The 24,534-nt window shown below is 37.6% G+C and overlaps 1 long non-coding RNA gene across 1 annotated transcript; it reads left to right on the top strand.

The window, feature by feature from the left end:
* The first annotated feature begins 6,412 nt into the window (after nt 1-6,412).
* Nucleotides 6,413-24,259, top strand: LOC143653098 (uncharacterized). Its single transcript, XR_013161100.1, has 4 exons — nt 6,413-6,521; nt 20,228-20,293; nt 21,917-22,108; nt 23,880-24,259. It is a non-coding gene; the product is annotated as an uncharacterized LOC143653098 (long non-coding RNA).
* Nucleotides 24,260-24,534: the final 275 nt, after the last annotated feature.

Raw genomic sequence — 24,534 nt, 5'->3', positions numbered from 1 at the left:
AACTAATCCCAAAGCAAGCAAAAGGAAAGAAATAACAAAGATTAGAGCAGAAATAAATGAAATTGAAAACATGAAAACAATAGAGAAAATCAATAAGACCAGAAGTTGGTTCTATGAAAAAATCAAGAAGATTGATGGGCCCTTAGCAAGATTGACAAAAAGAAGAAGAGAGAGGATGCAAATAAATAAGATCAGAAATGGAAGAGGAGACATAACTACTGACGTCACAGAAATAAAGGAGGTAATAACAGGATACTATGAACAACTTTATGCTAATAAATACAACAATTTAGATGAAAAGGACGGGTTCCTGGAAAGACATGAACAACCAACTTTGACTCAAGAAGAAATAGATGACCTCAACAAACCAATCACAAGTAAAGAAATTGAATTAGTCATTCTAAAGCTTCCTAAAAAGAAAAGTCCAGGAGCAGACGGCTTCACATGTGAATTCTATCAAACATTCCAGAAAGAATTAGTACCAACTCTCCTCAAACTCTTCAAAAAAATCGAAGTGGAGGGAAAACTACCTAATTCATTCTATGAAGCCAACATCACCCTCATACCAAAAACAGGCAAAGATATTACAAAAAAAGAAAACTACAGACCGATATCTCTAACGAATATAGATGCAAAATCCTCAACAAAATTCTAGCAAATTGAATGCAGCAACACATTAAAAGAATTATACATCATGACCAAGTAGGATTCATCCCAGGTATACAAGAATGGTTCAACATAAGAAAATCAATTAATGTAATACACCATATTAACAAATCAAAGCAGAAAAATCACATGATCATCTCAATTGATGCAGAGAAGACATTTGACAAGATTCAACATCCTTTCCTGTTGAAAACACTACAAAGGATAGGAATACAAGGGAACTTCCTTAAAATGATAGAGGGAATATATGAAAAACCCACAGCTAATATCATCCTCAATGGGGAAAAATTGAAAACTTTCCCCCTAAGATCAGGAACAAGACAAGGATGTCCATTATCACCACTGTTATTCAACATTGTGTTGGAGGTTCTAGCCAGAGCAATTAGACAAGAAAAAAGAAATACAAGGCATCAAAATTGGAAAGGAAGAAGTAAAACTATCACTGTTTGCAGATGATATGATACTATACGTTGAAAACCCGGAAAAATCCACAACAAAACTACTAGAGCTAATAAATGAGTACAGCAAAGTAGCAGGTTACAAGATCAACATTCAAAAATCTGTAGCGTTTCTATACACTAGTAATGAACAAGCTGAGGGGGAAATCAAGAACTGAATCCCATTTACAATTGCAACTAAAAGAATAAAATACCTAGGAATAAATTTAACTAAAGAGACAAATGACCTATATAAAGAAAACTACAAAAAACTGTTAAAAGAATTCACAGAAGACCTAAATAGATGGGAGGGCATACCGTGTTCATGTATTGGAAGACTAAATATAGTTAAGATGTCAATACTACCTAAATTGATTTACAGATTCAATGCAATACCAATCAAAATCCCAACAACTTATTTTTCAGAAATAGAAAAACCAATAAGCAAATTTATCTGGAAAGGCAGGGTGCCCCGAATTGCTAAAAGTATCTTGAGAAAAAAAAATGAAGCTGGAGGTCTCGCGCTGCCTGACTTTAAGGCATATTTTGAAGCCACAGTGGTCAAAACAGCATGGTATTGGCATAAAGATAGATATATCGACCAATGGAATCGAATAGAGTGCTCAGATATAGACCCTCTCATCTATGGACATTTGATCTTTGATAAGGCAGTCAAGCCAACTCACCTGGGACAGAACAGTCTCTTCAATAAATGGTGCCTAGAGAACTGGATATCCATATGCAAAAGAATAAAAGAAGACCCGTATCTCACACCCTATACAAAAGTTAACTCAAAATGGATCAAAGATCTAAACATTAGGTCTAAGACCATAAAACAGTTAGAGGAAAATGTAGGGAGATATCTTATGAAACTTACAATTGGAGGCAGTTTTATGGACCTAAACCTAAAGCAACAGCAGTGAAGAAGGAAATAAATAAATGGGAACCCCTCAAAATTAAACACTTTTGTGCATCAAAGAACTTCATCAAGAAAGTAGAAAGACAGCCTACACAATGGGAGACAATATTTGGAAACGACATATCAGATAAAGGTCTAGTATCCCAAATTTATAAAGAGATTGTCCAACTCAACCACAAAAAGACAGCCAACCCAATTACAAAATGGGAAAAAGACTTGAACAGACACCTCTCAGAAGAGGAAATACAAATGGCCAAAAGGCACATGAAGAGATGCTCAATGTCCCTGGCCATTAGAGAAATGCAAATCAAAACCACAATGAGATATCATCTCACACCCACCAGAATGGCCATTATCAACAAAACAGAAAATGACAAGTGCTGGAGAGGATGCGGAGAAAGAGGCACACTTATCCACTGTTGGTGGGAATGTCAAATCTGCAACCACTGTGGAAGGCAGTTTGGCGGTTCCTCAAAAAGCTGAATGTAGAATTGCCATACGACCCCGCAATACCATTGCTGGGTATCTACTCAAAGGACTTAAGGGCAAAGACACAAACGGACATTTGCACACCAATGTTTATAGCAGCGTTATTTACAATTGCAAAGAGATGGAAACAGCCAAAATGTCCATCAACAGACGAGTGGCTAAACAAATGTGGTATATACATACGACGGAATATTATGCAGCTTTAAGACAGAATAAACTTATGAAGCATGTAATAACATGGATGGACCTAGAGAACATTATGCTGAGTGAGTCTAGCCAAAAACTAATGGACAAATACTGTATGGTTCCACTGATGTGAACCGACATTAGAGAATAAACTTGAAATATGTCATTGGTAACAGAGTCCAGCAGGAGTTAGAAACAGGGTAAGATAATGGGTAATTGGAGCTGAAGGGATACAGACTGTGCAACAGGACTAGATACAAAAACTCAAAAATGGACAGCACAATAATACCTAATTGTAAAGTAATCATGTTAAAACACTGAATGAAGCTGCATCTGAGCTACAGGTTTTTTTTTTTTGTCTGTCTGTTTGTTTGTCTGTCTTTTTTTCTTTTTCCTTTTCTTTTTTTTAATATTATTATTGTTTTTATTTTTTTCTCTATATTAACATTCTATATCTTTTTTCTGTTGTTTTGCTAGTTCTTTTCCTGAATCGATGCAAATGTACTAAATAATGATGATCATGCATCTATGTGATGATGTTAAGAATTACTGATTGCATATGTAGAATGGAATGATTTCTAAATGTTGTGTTAATTTCTTTTTTCTTTAATTAATAAAAAAAATACAAATCCATAAAAAAAAAAAAAGATCAAATGACCATAGATGAGAGGGTCTATATCTGAGCACTCTATTCAATTCCATTGGTCGATATATCTATCTTTATGCCAATACCATGCTGTTTTGACCACTGTGGCTTCATAATATGCCTTAAAGTCAGGCAGCGCAAGACCTCCAGCTTCGTTTTTTTTCCTCAAGATACTTATAGCAATTCGGGGCACCCTGCCTTTCCAGATAAATTTGCTTATTGGTTTTTCTATTTCCGAAAAATAAGTTGTTGGGATTTTGATTGGTATTGCATTGAATCTGTAAATCAATTTAGGCGTACTGACATCTTAACTATATTTAGTCTTCCAATCCATGAACACAGTATGCCCTTTCATCTATTTAGGTCTTCTGTGAATTCTTTTAACAGTTTTTTGTAGTTTTCTTTGTATAGGTCTTTTGTCTCTTTAGTTAAATTTATTCCTAAGGACTTTATTCTTTTAGTTGCAATTGTAAATGGAATTCGTTTCTTGATTTCCCCCTCAGCTTGTTCATTACTAGTGTATAGAAACGCTACAGATTTTTGAATGTTGATCTTGTAACCTGCTACTTTGCTGTACACATTTATTAGCTCTAATATTTTTGTTGTGGATTTTTCCGAGTTTTCGACGTATAGTATCATATCGTCTGCAAACTGATAGTTTTACTTCTTCCTTTCCAATTTTGATGCCTTATATTTCTTTTTCTTGTCTAATTGCTCTGGCTAGAACCTCCAACACAATGTTGAACAATAGTGGTGATAATGGACATCCTTGTCTTGTTCCTGATCTTAGGGGGAAAGTTTTCAATTTTTCCCCATTGAGGATGATATTAGCTGTGGGTTTTTCATATATTCCCTCTATCATTTTAAGGAAGTTCCCTTTTATTCCTATCCTTTGAAGTGTTTTCAACAGGAAAGGATGTTGAATCTTGTCAAATGCCTTCTCTGCATCAATTCAGATTATCATGTGACTTTTCTGCTTTGATTTGTTGATAAGGTGTATTACATTAATTGATTTTCTTATGTTGAACCATTCTTGCATACCTGGGATGAATCCTACTTGGTCATGATGTATAATTCTTTTAATGTGTTGCTACATTCGATTTGCTAGAATTTTGCTGAGGATTTTTGCATCTATATTCGTGAGAGATATTGGTCTGTAGTTTTCTTTTTTTGTAATATCTTTGCCTGTTTTTGGTATGAGGGTGATGTTGGCTTCATAGAATGAATTAGGTAGCTTTCCCTCCACTTCAATTTTTTTGAAGAGTTTGTGCAGAGTTGGTACTAATTCTTTCTGGAATGTTTGATAGAATTCACATGTGAAGCCGCCTGGTCCTGGACTTCCGGAGTTACTTTTCACCTACTATCCCAAGTAAGTGCCACCATACTTTATCACTCACTGTCTGGCCTTGCCCTTTTTGTACCAGAGTCGGAGGAGTCGGGGTCCTGAGTTCTCATCACTTCTATGGCCGGGCATTTGGCACTGGATGTCAGCAGAGCCCTTCACTTGTCAATTCAAAGAACATTCTGCCAACTTCACTGACAAATTCTTCTCATTAAACAGTGTCTGCCTTTACCTACTTACTTGCCCAGGAATCCTTTCTGTTATACCATTGTTGATTTCTCAGTTGCAAGTTATTTTTCAGTTTCATCTGATTTTTATTTCCTTTTTTCCCCTTTCTGTCCCTGTCTTCACCTTGAGGGAATTATCACTGATAACTTCTACAAGATATAAGTTGTATTTCACTGAAGGAAATACTAATCTATGAAAGTTCAGAAAATACTTAGGTAGAAAGAGTAGATGATGATTTTTTAATTGAACTGTATATATGTTACTCATTAAAAAGTTAAAAAAGACATTTAAAGGCTGGTTATCTCCTTGATATATGATCAAATTGATAAAAATGTCAATTTCAGTTTTGGGTAGGATATTCTGGGGGATCTTTCCTTCCAAAGCAAATTAGAATCCTTGTCCTTGATACTGAATTATGATGACATGTGAATTGTATCTATAACCAGATAGGGAAAGCTAACTGCTCTAAGAAATAGACCCTAAAATGTATAACGACTCAAACAAAATAGAAGTTTATTTCCTGCTCTTTGGACTGCAAAGGACAGTAAAAAGGATGGGAGAATGGTTCTCCTTCAGGCAGTGATTCGGTGGCCCACTTGTGATGTTCTACGATTCTTCAGGCTATGGCATCCCAAGTCGTCCTAGGAGTTTCCTCCTTCCAGCCAACCAGGAGGCAATTAAACATTGGAGAAACGTGTTTGGCCAGTTCTGTGCATAGCACATTTCACTTCTGGCTCATATACCATTGGCTAGAACACAGTCACTTGGCCATACCTAACTGCAAATGAAGCTGGGAAATGGAAGCTAGCAGTGTGTCAAGGGAGAAAAGGAGAGTAAGAGTAGAAATCTTGGGCACAGCATACCCTATGCTTGCAGAAAGAAATGAGTTCAAAGTCCCCTTTTACCAACCAGTGAGAGCCAACAAAATGTTCAGAATTAGCTCTGGGAGCTCTTTCCCAGGCAATGTGGGTGCCCTATCATTTTTACAGGATGACAAACCTCTTCTAATGGAGTTAAAAGGCACAGAGTAGATTTGGGGGTCACAGAAGATTTTCAGAATATCAGCAAATCTGCATGGGAGGAAGGGGCAGTGGTGATCCTGGAAGTGTATATGCTGTCTCCCTTCTGCCCTGTGTCCCAGTGCTCCTAAGTAGCTGAAATGCTGACACGCACTGCCTGTTTCACTTGGATCTAGGGAAATTCTGGTCTTATCTTTGCAAGTAAAAATAATTCTTCTCCTGAAATTGCTTACTTGTTATCTGGAAAGACAGCAGGGATTCCTTAGCAGGAAGGACACTGGCCACCTGCGTCAGATACCGGCCAATAGATGGTCTGGACAAATGCAAGGAGGCTTTAATCTTTTGGAGAAACTAATACATAGGGCATCAGCTGAGTTTCCATTTCAGTGCAACTTAAGCCGGAATGATAAAGGCTGCCGTGTTCTCTGAACCTTCTATTACATAATCCTCATGTGATCCAGGACTGCTATTTTTAGTTCTCCATTGTGTGGGGCTCTGGACTGGGTTACAGGGATGCAGCTTCCTTCGTCTCCAGCATCCGAGAAGGAGATCAAAATGACTGCGTGCACTGAGCTGCCACCTGGCCCAGGTCTTTCAAATCTGCTATTGTTTTATTGGCTCCTACCTTACCTTCAAGTTGCTTCATGTAATACCTATTTAGTGGGTGCCTACTGGTCCACTGGGAGTAAGGAGTTGAAGGAGACACATGGTGGGTGGAGGTGGAGTTGAAGAAGCCCTGATTCCTATACTCCATCCCTGGCCAATTAAGACAGTGTCTGGAGTGGGAGTGGGGGGTGAGCTCTGGCGACAGACATGTTTTGACTTCTCCTCAAGAGTCTAACGTGCAGTCAGGTTTGACCCTTTAGATCAGTTGATTTTTTACACCCCCCTCAGCTGAGGACATCCTGACATTGTCCTAAAACAGCAATATTTCACATGGTCTCTCCTTGGAAAAGTTGCTTTCAGGTCCTGTTGGCACCATTGGTCCCTCGGTGAAGTGGTGTGGGGTGCGTTCATTTCTGATGTGAATGGGATATCCTTCCAGAGGGAGCTTATAGTGGCAATATACAAAGCAGGTTCTTAGTAGTAAAATTATTTATTAGTAAAACATGTAAATAATTGTTATTAAGCGCTCATGATATGTTAGGCACTATGGTAAAAATTTTACCTGTATTATCTTATATCCATATTCCTTGAACCTAGCATATTTTCTGGTACATGTTGTATGCTCAAAATTTTACCGAACAGATTGAGATTTTTAGGGATTAAGCTCTGGGGATATACACATGAATGATGCAAAATGATCCTTGCTCTCAAGAAGCTCATGGGAGAAACTGACAAATAAATCCAAAATTATAATACCAACCGTAGAGTGTGGGTCATTTATATATTACCATGTAATAAATCATTCCAAGATTTAGTGGCTTAAAACACTAATTTATTATTTCTCAGGCTCTGTGGGTTGGCCGGTGCTTCTTCTGCCTGGGCTCACTCGTGTCACTGCATTCATCTGGGGGTGCTGGACTCAGCTGGGCTGGCTGGGTCTCTCGTTATGAGTTCCTTCGTCTTGGGCTTCTTCATGGATCAGTGGTGTCAGGAGCCCAAGAAAGCTAAAGTGGAAGCTTCTGGGCGCCTTAAGACCCAGCCCTGGAAATCATACAGTGCCCCTCTAAGTCATAAGTCCAGCTTAAAAGCGAGTAGAGGGGCTGAAAGGGTGGTTCAGTGGTGAAATGCTCGCTTTCCATGCGGGAGACCCAGGTTCGATTCCTGGGCCATGCACCCCCCCCCAACAAAAAAATCAAATGGTGGGAAATAGATTCCATTTCTTGATAGATGGGAGGAACAGCAAAGAGATGTGCAGCTTGCAGGGAGGTGAGATTCGGGCACTGTTGTGACAATCTTCTTTTGAGGGAAACAGATGCGCTGTGTGCAAAGTGCTGTGGGGCGCAGAGGAGGGAACTCGCTAACTGCCTCTGGAAATAGCGAAGGCCTGCGGTGAGAAACAAAGGGATCAAACAACCAAGCATGGTATGGTAGATTGGATTATGTACCCTGGCACAAGACACGTCCTTAATCTTAGGCTTTTATTAAATAACCTATCTTTTCTCTATCATTTGAGATTCTATTTTTTTAAACATATAATAAACTTCCATGTGTCCTTGGGTCTATTTCTGGACTTTCCAGTCTCTTGCATTATTGATCTCTTTGTCTACTCACGTATTGACGCCACAGCACTGTAGCTTTATAAGATGCTTTAATTTCTGGTTTGGAAAATAAACTGGTGATTATTCTTTTTCAGAATTTTCTTGGTCACTGTTGCATGTTTATTTTTCAAACTTTAAAATAAACTTATTTAGTTAAAAAGTTAATATTTTATATGCATTGCATTACACGTATTGATAAACGTAGAGGAGATGGACAGCTTTATAATGCAGTGATCCTGTCTCTTGATTAGTGTGAGCCAATAGATGTCAGACACTCACAAATGTTATTGATCAGATATAACACTACCCTGCCTATGGGGATGAATGAGTTTACTCTGGTACTACTCCTTTCTGGGGAGTAGAGCAGAAACCTTATTCCTGTTCCTGCAGGGGGAACAGCTAGAAAAAAGTGCCTACCATTAAAGTGGCATTTGAGGAACACCTGGCAGGTGTTTTTCCCTGGGATGTATCTCAATGGATCTTACAGGAACTCGGTCTTTTGCTTCTGAAGATCTGAGTCGCTAAAAGGTGTGCGAGGGGCATTTCACACACTGAAATAGGGTGGTGAGAGGCAGCTGCAGTGAAGAAAGCGTGGGCTTTAGAGACAGATGGAAGTGAGTTTATATCCCAGCTCTGCCATCTACTAGGTGTGTAATTTGGAGCCTTAATTTTTCAGACTCTCAGTTTTCTCACCTTTGTATGTAACTAGTAGAATTGTAAGTATGAGAATTAATACGTGTCAAAATTCTAATACAGCACCCGGCATGCATTAGCCTTGCGTGAATAGTTAATGCACATTTTGCACCAAGGACAAACTTCACAATTTCCCAGAGGCTTTGGCAAACCTCGTCTACAGAGAGTGACCCCATCAAGCATTTCAGTTCTTCATAAATGATTCTTCTCCTGGTCAGTGACTCACTCAGTTTCTTTCATCTCATGCATTGCTATGCATCTCCCTTTTGCTGTGTTTTTGCTCATGTTTCTGTTTTATCCTGACAATGAGATAGTATATAAATAATCATATAGAAAGCTTGATCCTTAAAAAAATGCTTAGAATTTTCCTGATTATGATTTTAATATATGATAATTTTAGAAAATAGAGGAAAACATAAGAAAATAAATATTAGGTATAATGCCATGAAACAGAAAATGCTTATTAGGATGCAATTTCCTGCTTGACTTTTTTCTATCTCCACCCTCATCCACTTGAATAGAGAACTTGACATTTCCGTCTATAATCGTATAGCTCTCTATATCTGTGTGTGTGTGCATTCATATCAATATCTTTATAGGATCGTATCTTACATATAATTTGGTGCCTTGTTTAACATTGCATCATTTTCTGTTATGCAACATTTTTGGTAGGACTAATTTTTTTGTTGAAAAATATTTTTAACATATTTCTTTTAAAAGCCAAGAATGAAGCAAAAATATTTTGTCTCCATTGTCACCCGATAGAAGATGGGATAAAGATTGGAGGGTTGTTATTTATACACTTTCACTAAAACACTAAGCAAACAAAATAAACAAACCAAAATCATCATTTGATTTCTAGAAGCTCAGAATTAAAATAATGACTAACCACATTTAGGGTCCATACTTACTGTCACTCTTTTTAGGAAAGGTTTTGAATATTTTTCAGTAATTACTGAACAACTTGTGTTACACTTTCATGAGGAGCCTAACAAAAAAGCCCCAAAACAAGAGTTATGTCCTTCCTTTCCTTTCCAGAGTACAACAATTTATCCTTTCTACAGGGGTAAAGTTGAGTTTTTTCCATAAAGCAAAACAACCCGGAAATCTGGAGTGATTTGAACCAAACAGTAATTAAAAAGTAAATCGAATACTGCTTGTGGGGAAATCGACTAGGTCCCTTGTGCTGTCCCACATGACCACCTTTTTGCTGTGTCTCTGGTGGTTGGCCACAAGATGTCACTATGACATCTTTCATCTTAATAATCCTGTGGCTGGGGGTGGGGAAAGAACAGGGAAAGAAAGAAAATTCTTACAGTTCTATGCAAAAATGGAATAGTACTTTTTTTTCCTGGAAGGCAGCCAGGCTAATAAAAAAATTTTAAACTAACACTATGAATTGAAAAGCCTTTCAAGAAACATCTGCACAGTGAAATTGTTAATTCCAAAGAAGTCCAACATCATATTTATACTGTATAAATTAAAATGGAAAATAAAAACCCATTTGGGCCAGTCTGCAAAATCTCCAAAGCAAGAGAAACATACTTCTGAAGTCAATCCATTTTCAAAACAAAGGCATTAAATATGGAGAATGTAACGGCCAAAGACCATTGAAATCCAGCACAGTCAAACCTCAAAGAACCATGCCCATACCCCTGCCCTTACTACTGATAAGTAAACCCATTTCCTTTCATGGACTCAACTTTTAAAGGGAAGAAACAAATCATTTCGAAAAATGCAAACTTCTCTTGTGTTTCTTGGGTAAAATAATTTTCATAAATGGGCAGCACAGCCAGCCATATCCCTTCTGTATTAGCTATCTACAGGTGACTAAAGGAGAGTTGGTGTTCTCGACCCTGACTCTGAGGAACTGAATGTTCTTGTATCATCAAAAAATTTATTTCTCTTAATTTACATAGAAGCAAGGAAGTCTTTAGCAGCCAACCACAGAGCATATCCTTGGATTTGAACAGACGTCTACTGGATAATCCCTAATTTATGAGACACTCTGTATTGTACACTGACACCCACATGGCAGAAATATGAATGGCATCATATGGTCCATCCATGACCTCATAAGTGACTAGTAGCCTGATCAAAATTCTTTCCTGAGGGTAGTAGGTTGACTAATAACTTCTCTAACCCAAAGTCATGTTCCTCTAGAACCTCAGGATGTGACATTAGTTGGAAGTAGGGTCTTTATAGATGTAATTAGTTAAGGATCTCACGATGAAGTGATCCTGGAGTTAGGGTGTGCCCAAACTCCAATGAGTGGCATCCTTATCAGAAGACGAGAAGATGTAGAAAAATGCACAGAGAAAGCCTTGGGAAGATGGAGGTTGACAGATTGGAGTAATGCTGTCGCAAACCAAGGAATGCCTGGGACCGCCAGAAGCTGGAAAAGGCAAAGGAAGCATTCTCCCCTAGAGCCTTCAGAGGGAATATGATGCCATTGACACTTTGATTTTGGACTTCTGCTTTCTAGAACTGTGAGAGAATAGGTTTATATTGTTTTAAGACAACAAGTTCATTGTTGTCCTAGGACTGTCATGGCAGTCCTAGGAAATGAAATAAACTGAGGAGCTTAGAGTTAAGTCGGTTGCAGAGGACTGGACAGCGATATGAAACACTGAAGTATTGGCCACTGAATAAATAAAGGGAGATAGGAATGAAGGGGGCTCCTGGGGCATTGAGGAGAGGGGGGGTCCTGATGTTTTCAATTTGTTCTTGAGGCCCAGAATCATCACCCTTCTATCCATGAGAAAGATCTGTGTCTTCACAGTAAATAATCATTTTGTTCAAGCAAGCCACTCTGGTTGTTTCAACTGATTGCAACCAGAGGAGAATTTTCAGGATACTCTGGAGCTCAATTAATTATATTTTTTCCTCTTTGCACCCCAATCCTCCTCTGCATCCCATCATTTATCCAAATATTTAGTTTATAGCATATTTCATTTGGTCTTCTGAACCCACTCTCCTAACCTGTTGAGGGCCAGTGGAAGTAACCTGGGAAGAGCTCAAAAAATGCTTTGAAAAGTAATTTTCAGTGTCTGTGGTCTTTGGGTATACTGGAGCTATAAATCAGGATTATGGAAGAACATTGCCCCAGATTTATTCCTTTGAACATTAATCCTGACAGTGGTAGTAAGAAAAGTAAAAATCTAAAGGATTATATAGTAAAATAAATTTGGGAAAAAATACAAAATGAAGTTTCCTCTTGGAGAGTCACAGTTCACATTAACATATTCAAATTTTGCAGTAAAGAAAAGAGTCTAAATTAGTTTAGCCCAGGATTTTCCAAATTCATCAGATGACAGATTTTTTTCCCCCATCGAGTATATCCTTATTGGTAACATTTTAGAATGTTATTAAAAACTTTGGTTTAACTCTGTAGTGCTTTATAACATATTGAGTTTAAGATGGACCTGTTGTGATGACTGATTTCATATGTCATCTGGGCTAGGCTATGGTTACAGTAGTTTGGTCAAGCAAGCACTGGCCTGACTATTACTATAAGGGTATTTTGTTTTTATATCACTAGTCATTTGATTGCTTCTATGGCTGATTATACCTACACTTGACAAAGGAGACTGTCTTTAGCAATACGAGAATCAGTCATCCAATCAGTTGAAGGCCTTAAAGGGAGAACTCATGATTTCAGCAGTCAGAAAGAACAATCTCTATCTTTATTTCAGCCAGCCAGCTTCTCCTGAGGAATTCATTGAAATTCCCAACTTGTGGCCTGCCCTACAGAATTTGGATTTGCTAATTACTATGGTTGCATGAGCCAATTCCTATGATAAGTCTTATGATATTCACATATGTATATCCTGTTGGTTCTTTTTCTCTGGAAAGCCCAAAACACTTAAGATAGATGCATGCATCATGCTCTTTGGAGACTTAATACTTCATGAATCTTTCCTAAGAACAAGGATATTAATGTAACCACATTAAGTATAATTACCAAGTTCAAGGAATTTAACATTGATAAAAAGCAAATAAGTCTATATTTCAATTTTTTTCAGTTGCCCCAATAATGTACTTTTTGAAAAGTTCTCTTCAATTATTAGATCCGGTTTAGGATCATGTACTCCACTTAATTGTCATTGTCTCTTTAGTTTCTCTCTCTCTTCTAGTTATGGTAAGATAAATACAACCGAAACCTTTCCCATCTCAACCATTCGCAAGCAAATATGTTAGTGGATGGATGAATTACACTCACAATACTATGCTTCCATCATCTCTATACATTACCAAAACATTTCCATTATCCCAAACAAAAGCCACATACCCCTTATTCATTAACTCCCCATTTCCCCTGTCCTCCGTATCTGGTAACCTATACTTTGCTTTCTGTCTCTATGAACTTTGCATATTCTAGTTGTTTCATATACATAGAACCATACAATATCTCTCCTTTTGTGTCTGATTTATTTCCCCCAACCTGATGTCACTAAGATCCATCCATGTTGTAGCATGTATCAGAACTTCATTCCCTTTCATGGCAGAATAATATTCCATAGTAAGTATATGCCACAATTTATTTATCCATTCATCTGTTGACAGGCACTTGGGTTGCTTCACTTTTTGGCTATTGTGAATAATGCTGCTGTGAATATTGATGTGCAGTATCTATTTGAGTCACTGCTTTCAATTCTTCTGGTTATATATCTAGAAGTTGGATTGCTGGATCCTGTGGTAGTTTTATGTTTAACTTTTTGAGGAACTGCCAAATATTTTTGACAGTGACTATTTTACATTCCTACCAAAAATGTACAAAGGTTCTTATTTCTCCACATCTTTCCCAGAACTTGCTATATCCATTTCTCCAATAGCAGTCATCCTAGTGGGTATGAGGTAGTATTTCATTGTAGTTTTGTTCTGCATTTTCCTAATGGTTAATGATTGTATGCATTTTTTCAGGGGTTTATTGGCAATTTGTTTATCTTCTTTGCCCATTCTCCAATTGGGTTGTCTTTTTGTGGTTGAGTAATAGGAATTCTTTATATATTCTGGATCATAAACCCTTATCAAATATTAGGTTTCCAAATATTTTCTCCCACTCTTAGGTTGTCTTTTCACTGTCTTGATAATGTCCCTTGATGTACAAAAGTTTTAAATTTTGATGAACTCCAATTTATCTCCTTTTTAAATTGTGCATGCTTTTATTGTAGAGTCTAAGAACCCATTTCCTAATACAAGATCCTGAGGATATTTCCCTATATTTTCTTCCAGAGATTTTATGGTTTTAGCTGTCATATTTAGCTCTTTGATCAATTTTGAATTACTTTTTCCATATATTCTTTTGCATGTCGATATCCAATTTTCACAGCACTATTTGTTGAAGACTATTCTTTCCCATTGAGTAGTAGTGGCATATGTCAAAAATCAATTGGCCATAGATGTGTGGATTTATTTCTGAACTCTCAATTCTGTTCTATTGGTCCATATGTATGTCCTTGTGCCAGTACCACATTATTTTGATTACTGTAGCTTTGTAATAAGTTTTGAAATCAGAAAGTGTGAGTCCTCCAACTTTGTTCTTTTTCAAGATAATTTTGACTCTCTAGAGCTCCTCAAATTTGATGATTAACCTTTCCATTTCTGTAAATAAATGTGGTAGAATTTTAATTAGAATTGTATTGAATCTAAAAATTGCTTAGCATAGTGTTGATATCTTAATGATATGAAGTCTTCCAACCCACAATCATGGGTTGGAAACTCTCCATTTATTTAGGTCTTTGTATTAGTTAGGGTTCTCTAGAGAAACAGAATCAACAGAGAACACTCACAAATATAAAATTTATAAAAGTGTCTCACGTGACCATGGGAACGCAGAGTCCAAAATCCACAGGGCAGGCTGTGAAGCTGACGATTCTGATGGAGGGTCGAGATGGACTCCACAGGAGAGGCTCACCAGCAGAAACAGGAAGAGAGCCTGTCTCTTCTTAATCCTCCTTAAAATGCTTTCAGTGATTGGACTGAGCATCACTCATTGCAGAAGACACTCCACTTTGGCTGACTACAGATGGAATCAGCTGTGGATGTAGCAGACGTGATCATGATTTAATTCTATGAAATGTCTTCATGGCAACAGACAGGCCAGCACTTGCCCAACCAGACAAACAGGTACCACCACTTGGCCAAGTTGACACATGAACCTGACCATGACAGTCTTCTTTAATTTCTTTCAGTTATGCTGCCTAGTTTTCCATGTAAAGTTCTCTACACTCTTGGTTAAATTTATTCCCAGATATTTTTTCTTTTTGTTGCTATTGTCAATGAAATTATTTTCTTGATTTCCTTTCCAGATTGCTCATTGCTGGTAACATAAAAGTTTTTGAAAAGAACTACTATGGGTAGGAAGCTGATGGTTTACAAATGTTTGCCAGTACATTTCTCCATACCTTATAGTCAGTGTAATCCAAAACAGGTTTTTATGTAACTTGAAATCAATTGGGTATATGGGAAAACTCATTCACTCACCATTATTTATTGGTGACTGTCATAGGCTCAAATGGACTCCACATGTATCAGGTCCTAATTCCTGGACATGTAAATGTCACCTTATTTCTAAAAAGGTTCTTTGCAGATGTGATTAAGCTTAGAATCTTCAATTGGGGAGATTATCCTGGATTATCTGGGTGGGCCCCGACTGCCATCACAAGCATCCTTATAAATGAGAGGCAGAAGGATTTCACCCTTCCACACACACAGAGAAGGCTATTTGAAGACAGAGCAGAGATTTGAAGACTCTGGCCTTAAAGAAGTTAAGAAATTCTGGCACCTACTGAAGGTGGAAGAGTTAAGGGATGGATCCCCGCCGTGCCCCTGGAAGGAGTATGGCTTTTCTGATACCTTGATTTTGATACAGTGAAATTGATTTCAGACTTCTGGCTTCCTGAACTGTGAAAGATAAAATTCTGTTGTTTTAAGCCACCAAATTTGTGGTCACTTGTTAACAGCAACCATAGGAAACTAATGCAGTCACTTTCCATCCGCCAGTTCTGGGGAGATAGCAAGAAAGAAAACAACCTTCATGGAGCTTACATTCTCTCATGCAGAGACAGTCACACAGGTCTGTAGATGCACAATCTAATCCCATATAGTGATGCATCCTGTATATTGAAAATAGAGCAGAGTGGCTGGGGCTCAGAGAGCTAGGGAAGAGGTGGGCAGAGTGGTAGGAAATTGGTGGGGCAGGGCAGGAAAAGCTCTGCAGGTGGTGCAAGAAAAGGGCCTTGTATTTCAATCTACATATGGCTTTGGGAATTCTCAGTATTTTGGGGAAGCCCACGGATCCATCCTCAAGGTGCCCTGGGAGCAGCCTGGGATGGGGTCAGTTGACTGACATTCCTATCCTAGTTTAGCCCTTTATTTGCTCTGTAACCTGAGGAGTTTTCTCTGACCTCTCTAGATTTTAATGTCTTTAATCCAGGTTAGATTAACGGAGTTATAAGGTTCTTGCTCTTAAACAAACCAACAAAACCAATCTCAGAACCCTTTCCTTCACAGGGAAGCCACAGTCAGAGGCACAGTGGCTCCTCTGACCACAGGGATCTTTCTCAGGACCACTAGAGGGAGGCTGGGGAAGTGACCTTTGCAGAACTGAAGTGCTGAGTAAAGACAGAGGGTGTGTGTTTTTAAAAAGCCCAAGTCACTTGCTCACTCTCCTGATCTGCTTCCAATTCTGCGTAGGGCTAGATCCTAAACACACACACATTTTCAGCCAACCCCGGAAGGTCCAGGTGCCCTTTTCTGCTCTCCCAGCAGCTAAGCCACAGGCGAGGCACATTAAGACCAGAGAATTGGAATGAGGAATCCCTGATATAGCGCCTCTTCCTTGAACTAGTTATCAAGAGCCTACTCGGATTGAGAGGTGCCTTATGTCGACATTCCCCGTGGACTGCCCAAACTCCTGTGACTAAAGAGCTAAGAATTGACTCAAGCGCCTCTCTGACTCCTTCCAAGAGTAATTTTATAATTACTCTTTTCTCTTCTTGTTCAGTGTTAGAAGCTGGCAAATGATCCTCTTTCCTCCACATCAAAGTCAAAACACAATAATTTGGAGTTTGGTTCTTCATGTAATGAAAATCCCAGTCTGATGGGGCTTAAGGCTTTTTTAGCTTGGATGAGAGGAAAAACCACAAAGGGAGATGAACTCTGGAGGCAATTTTAGCCCATATTGTTACTGCAATAAAGGATGTAATTATAACCATTAAGAGTTATAATTTTTTTTATCCATTTGATCCTTCTAATACTTTGGCCTAAATTCAGAAGCCCAAGAAAGTGGAGTACCTAGAAAAAGGTTCGCTTACGTATTTAATTTATCAGCATTTGTATTTTTTGGACATAATATCTCACAGAAAACATGCAAGATTAATACAAAAAATTCTTGAATACCCTTCTCCCAGATTCAAATTGCTCCATTCTTCTATTCTTCTACCTTTGTATTGTTTGTTTTCTGAGCTGATTCAAGAATAATGCCCTTTCACCCCATTCAATGTATATGTCTTGAAAACAAGGACATTTCTCTTATACAACCTTACATAACTGCTGTACAGTTTTTAAAATCAGGAAACTATCATTGATAACAGTGCTGGTTTAAAAGGATGTATGTCCCCTAGAAAAGCCATGTTTTAATCTAAATCCCATTTCATAAAGGCAGAATAATCTCTATTCAATATTATATGTTTGAAACTGTAATCAGATCATCTCCCTGGATATGTGATTTAATCAAGAGTGCTTGTTAAGCTGGATTAGGTGATGACATGTCTCCACCCATTTGGGTGGGTCTTGATAAGTTTTTGGAGTCCTATAAAAGAGGAAACATTTTGGAGAATGAGAGATTCAGAGAGAGCAGAGCAGAATGACATAGCCATGAGAAGCAGAGTCCACCAGCCAGTGACCTTTGGAGATGAAGAAGGAAAATGCCTTCTGGGGAGCTTCATGAAACAGGAAGCCAGGAGAGAAAGCTAGCAAATGATGCCATCCTCGCCAGGTACCCTTCCAGCCAAGAGAGAAACTGTGACTGTGTTCACCATGTATGGCCTTTCCAGAATGAGAGAGAAACCCTGAACATCATCGGCCTTCTTGAATCAAGGTATCTTTCCTTGGATGTATACCTTTGATTGGACATTTTTATAGACTTGTTTTAATTGGGACATTTTCTCAGCCTTAGAACTGTAAACTGGCAACTAATTAAATTCCCCCTTTTAAAAGCCATTCTGTTTCTTATTTTTTGCATTCTGGCAGCTAGCAAACTAGAACAATAACAATATTCTTTTCTTATCCATGGACCTTATTCAGATTTTGCCAACTGGCATTAATATTTTTTATAGCAAAAGAAAATCCAAGAAGACATGTGGCATTCAGTTGTCATGTCTACTTAGTTTTCTTTAAACTGAAACTCTTTCTGTGTTTTTATTTGTCTTTCTCGACATTGACATTTTTGAAAAGTACAGGCCAAATGTTTGGTAGAATGTCCTTCAGTTTGGGTTTGTCTGATGTTTCTTCATGATGAGATTCGGGATTTTCGTTTTCATTAGGAAATCCACAGAGATGATGTTGTATCTTTCTCGGTGCATTATATCGCATATATACATACATGATATTGGTTTGTTTCTTTACTGATGATGTTAACTGCTCTCTTGGTGAAGATGGTAGTAAATACATTTTTTTTTTGGTATGCTGTATGGCAGGGGTCACATTTCATTCTTTTTTCGTGTAAGTACCCCCTTATTGCAGCGCCGTTTGTTAAATTTTTGTTTGTTTGTTTGTTTGCTTGTTTGTTTTTTGTTTTGGGAGGTGCATGGGCCAGGAATTGAAACCGGGTCTCCGGCATGGCAGGTGAGAATTCTACCACTGAACCACCCTCGCATCCCCGGTAGTAAATACACTTTGAAAGCTCATTATATATTAGGAAATGTGCTAGGCTAATGGTTTTTAAACTTTTTTGTCTGGTGAATACTTTACACACTTAAAAATTGTTGAGGAACCCCAAGGAGCTTTTGTTTATGTGGATTATATCTATAAATTTTATAAATTAAAGCTGAGAAATGTTTAAAGTAGATTTATTTATTAATTTGTTTAATAATAATAATAAACCTATTACATAGTAACATGAATGTTATTTTATGAAAAATGACTATATTTTCTAAACCCTCCAAAAATTAGTGAATAGAGTGTCATTGCTTTACATTTTTGCAAAACTTTTAATGTCTGACTTAATAGAAGACAGCTGGATTGTTGTATCTCCTTCTGCATTCAATCTGTTACACTGTTTTTTGTTGTTGTTGAAATAAACAAAGAAAAAAACATATACATATGTAGTTGGAAAAGATGGGATATTTTAGTAATCTTTCCAGATAACTCTGTGGATGATCTTCTTTGTTACTATACTAAACCCAATAAATAGTAATTTCTTAAATATTGGTTGAAATTTAGACTCTGAAACCAAATCAATAAACATTTGTTCTCTATTACATTAAAATCTAATGGCGTATCTTGCACTTTGAATGTATCTTTCACGCATGCATTATTTTGTAGCATCATACGTTGCTGATTTTGGAAAATTTTGGTTCCATGTCTTCCAAATGCTTCCACTTCTTTATATGATAACCCCCTGAAAATCACATTTGTTAATATCACCACTAATCTCATAGAAACGTCTTTAGGTATTGGGAAGCTGTGAAATTCATATTGATGGATAGAGACTTTCCAAAACTTGAGTTTTCACTTGAAAGCTCAAACTTCTATCATTGGCAACAAATATTGTCAGCTGTCTTCTGTAAGGTGACAGGTACACCTTGTTTGTTTTTTTGAGAAACTGTCCACTGAATAACCAAGTTTGAATACCCATTGTTTGTCTGTCAGTTATTTCAAGTAAAAATGGTCTTACATGAAAAAAGTGCCTAGTTTATCTCACAAATCAAAGAATTGCACAACTGCTTTTCCTGGACAACCATTGTACTTCAGTAGGCAGCTAGAGTTCTTTGTGAATGCTTCCCATTTATCACACAGAATATTAAAACAAATATTCAAAGGCCATGATTTAATAAAATTAACAATGTTTACAACTTTATCAAGGATATCCTTAAGTAAGGTTTGCATTATCATTATTATTTTTTAAACCGGGAATGAATAGCATTGAAGATTAGAAGGGCTATTAGTATAGTTTGGTGGTACTGCCATGATTTGTGCTAAGGCACTAGAAGTTTTATCCACCGTGGCTTTTATGCAGATGTCAATGCAGTTAAAAAAGGCAAACAATGCCTTAATATTATTATAAATATAGCTTTGACCTAAAAGGTCTCATGGATTGCCTGCATCCTGGGGACCAAACTTTGAGAAGACAATAAGACCCAGACAACTATAGCATGCATGCTCTGTCTTTCAGGAACTCAAAATTTAGTAGAGGAGGCAGCCAAGCAGACAAGTGGTGTGATGAGGGAAGAGTCCATAGGTAGGTATAAACTACTGGTAATATTTTAGTTCATATTTTGCATGGTGGTTGGTTATGTTATTAATCTGTGCTGTTCAAAATGGTAGCCAATGGCCACATGTGATTACTGACCACTTGAAATGTGGATATATCTAATTGAGATATGCTCTAGATTTAAAACACATACAGATTTGAAAGCTTAGTATGGAAAAAAGAATGTAAAGTATCTTACTAATAATTTTTTATATTGGGCTACAAGTTGAAAGTGTTGACATTTTAGATGTATTGGTTGAATAAGGTACATTATTAAAATTGGAACCCATGGGTGGGCCACGGTGGCTCAGCAGGTAAGAATGCTTGCCTGCCAAGCCCAAGGACCTGGGTTCGATTCCCGGTGCCTGCCCATGTAAGAAAAAAAAGGAAATTGGAACCCATGTTTAGTGGAAATGGACTGTGTGTAAATAAAATCAATTGAAAAATAGAACATTGGCTCTGGTGCTGGCCAAAACAATTAATTTCACCAGTGACTTATTTTTTTAAAAACTATTTTATTTATCATGATCTCACTTATTACTTTTTAAAATGGGATTACTAGAAATTCAAAGCTACCTGTGTGGTTTGCATTACATTTCCATCGGGCAGTGCTGTTATAAATAAATATATAGATAAAAGAAACTACTAGCTATAAAACAGGGTCAAGCATAGACCAATGATGATAGTGTGCTAAAAACCAATTTTTTTTCCAACTGATTTTGTGTTCCTAAGGTCAAGATAAAAAAATAAATTTATTTAAATAGGGTGTTAAAACTCAGGTTGCTAAGGTAGCCTAGGGGAGGGTTACCTTCTCTTTAGTTACTCAGTTGCAACTAAGAAGGAGATTAGAAATTATTCAGGTGCATTGAGTACAAATGGGTTAGAGTGTGGGGAGAAAAAAGTGGGTATTCCAGGGAGATGGAACAGAATTTGCAAAGACTTAGAACCTTTGTTCATAGCTCACTTGGGGAACTTCAAAATTTATAGGGACATGTAATATTGTTATATCACCCCCTGAAGCCATTTATATAAAATTCTATTTTCTCGAAGGCACTTTTATATAAAAGAGAAGATTTATTTTACTTTTCTGTGTTTCTTAAAAGAATTATGTGCTAGAGACCCGGGTTCGATTCCTGGTGCCTACCCATGTAAAAAAAAAAAAAAAGAATTATGAATTAAAAACTATATGTTTTTAAATCTGGGAACTATCCTAGCTCATAATGAGAGATATTTTGCATTACTATTTAATTTTATAGACACACACAAGTTTTGCTTATCTACATTGTGTCAAATTGTGACCTTTCACTTCCAGGAGAGTAAAACTTGACTCCATAATACATAGAGATGAACATGGCTTTCAGTAAGAGGGAAAATAAAAAACAAAAGAAAAAAGTGTTAATTCTATAATGACAGCAAATTGATATTATGGTTAATGCTAAACTGAGCAGCTGGAATACAGAGTGTTGGAACTAGAGAGGACTTTGATGAGCCACCATCTTCCAGCCCAATTGCTACTATTTCAACTGAGAAAACAGGCCCCAGTGAGTGGTGGAGCCAGGATTTCAACTGGTGGTGGGACTCTGACTTTACCTCTCCACTCTTCCTCCTCAGAGGAAAAATGCTTCTGAAGTCCTTAATCTTTGAAAGACTGGAGGCTAGAAAATCTTCAGTATGAAAATAGCAGATTCAAATCCGAAACCAACTGTGTGAGCTCTCCGGTTTACCTTCCTGGTCATCTCACTCAGGTAGCACCTCACGGCCTTCATCCTGATTTCTCTGTGGTTGTCACACCTCCACTGGAATGTAAGTGCCACGAGGGCAGGGGCCTCATCTGTTTTGTCTGGAGCTGTCTTTGGTGCCAAGAACAATGTCTGGTACACAGTGAGTGCTCAAAAAATGGTATTGTAGTTGTATTTCTTGTTTAGCTCACTCCATAGTCTTTCCTGACTGGTAACCTATCCAGAAATTGTTCTATTTGGCATCCTTGAAAATGAAAATGTGCCCACTTAACCCAGATGCTGTTTGTTCTCCAGGGGGCTTCACAAGGGCACAACTAACTAACCGGCCTTCAGAAGCTGAATTGTCCCCAACATTGGAAAAGAAAGAGCTGAGAATAAGGACTGTGGCACCTTGTTTTCTGCCCTTCTTTTCCTCCTTCTCCCAGTAACATCCATGGATTTTCAGTGCCTCCTCATGCTATGCCCTTTACAAATGTTATTTCTAGTTGTTACAACTACCCCATCAGGTATGGTTAATTATATTGTCATCATCTTCATTTTACAAACAAGGAAATATGCTCAGAGGGCTGATGTCATTGCCCAAGTAGTAATTAACTTGGCTGAGAATTGCACCCACTCTGTGTTTACTCCAGAGTCGGCCTCCTTTCCTGAATTCTTCCTAGTCTCTCCGCAGGTAATCTGGTCTTTGGTTCTGGAATGCAGACAGCTTGAGAAGGAGAGTCTGTGCCCCTGAGGCATCTAAAACTTTACCTTCCAGGGAAGTTGCACCTTTCCTATCCACCAGCCATGGGCAGAAGTTCCTTTTCGACATGGCAATACTCATACCTGTGTTGTCCTGAGGCTCATGTTCTTGACTATTGCACCTCACTGCCTGCCAAGGACATATTAGTTTGAAAGTTGTGCAAGTTCAAGGAAAACTAAGTTACATAAGAAAATTACAGAAACATGACCTGAGTCAAAAGTCTAGTCAGGAGTTTGACAAACCAGAAGGAAAAGGTAAAGTTGCTGATAATTATATTCAAGGAAAGCATTAAAAAGAATTTTATGACAATAACTGAGTTCCCTTTCTGGGGAATCTGGGTTTCTAAACTGTCTCCTTCCTCGGCAGAGAGAGGAAGGGTGTTGAATTCCAGGAAATAACACTGGGTTCCAAACACAGACAGGAAGTGTGCTATCTCTTAACTGCCAAAAGCCCTCTGAGTTTTTTACAGGAGATAAAACTCTCTTTCTGGTTCCAATTCTGGTCACTTCATTGAGTACAACTTTCTGGGAGCTGATAGGAGAAGAATCTGCAGCGCCAAGCTTATCTCGTTGGCTGCTGATTCTACAGGAGTTCACCATAAGGGAAAGGGGTCTTCAGAATCTTCCAAGTAAATGCATTGACCTGGGAGATGCAATCTTGGGGGCAATTTTGGTTATTTCTTTATTCTTTTGGAGATAATGTTTTTCAGATTATTAAGGAATGTATATTATTTTTACATTCAGGAAAAATAAACAATAGTCATTAAAATTAAAACAATTCTTCCAAAACAGCCAGTAGCCATCCATCTGGTGAGATTCAAGGGACCCAGGAAGTCCCTGGCTAACCCAAGGCCTTCCATCAGCGGCTGCAAATCTTCTCTAGGAAAACAAAACCTTTTAGCAATTCCTTCCTAAGCATGGTTCAAGCATTTAACTCCTTATTGGAGTGTGCAGGTCCAGTAAGGGTTAGGATGTAGAAGGCCAGGGTGTTACATGCCTGAAGGGGAAGGAAGCAGGCAAGATAGAGGTGGTTGTATGAACAGTAGTGAAAAGCAAGTGGTGCTACATCAGACATCCTTCTCTGACTTCTCCAGATTGTCTAGAGCCAGCCCTAAGAATCTCAACTGAAGAGGATCCAGACCAGGAAAATCCTGATTTGAGAACAGACTGGCAACCTCCATGGCTAGTAGGGATAAAACTCATTACAACTTGGACAAGAGTTTGGTAATACAGATGAAGAGCCTAACAAAATAATTCTATTCATGGGATTTTATCCTGAGGACCTAATTTGAAATATGGAAGTTATATTGAAATATGGAAGTGAAAAAACTTATGTGGAAGTAACTTGAAATATGGAAGTAAAAAAGTTGTTTACACAAATATGAAAAAATCTGAAAAATAGGACAAAACCTAAATGTCCAATAACAGGGAAATAGTTATAAAAATTAGAATATGTATATACAATGTAATATTATACAGCCATTAAAATTTTTGCTATAATTTTAAATGTAAAGCAAAGTACAAAAATTATCTTATGATTAAAACTATGAAAAAACATGCATAGAAAGAAGACTATAAGAAAAGATAGTAAAATCTTGAATGTTTTTGTGTAGTTGGGATTGTAAGAAATTTAATTTTTTCTTTCTTCTAGTTTTTTATAACAAGTATGAATTTTTTAAAAGTAATAATGAAAAACAAACATATAACATTAGCAATAGATTAAGGATTTATTTTACATGTATATATAAT

Source organism: Tamandua tetradactyla, chromosome 13 (assembly GCF_023851605.1).
Source record: "Tamandua tetradactyla isolate mTamTet1 chromosome 13, mTamTet1.pri, whole genome shotgun sequence".
Classification (NCBI taxonomy): Eukaryota; Metazoa; Chordata; class Mammalia; order Pilosa; family Myrmecophagidae; genus Tamandua; species Tamandua tetradactyla.
Note: the sequence above shows the minus strand (reverse complement) of the source record. Positions and strands in the feature narration are given on the sequence as shown.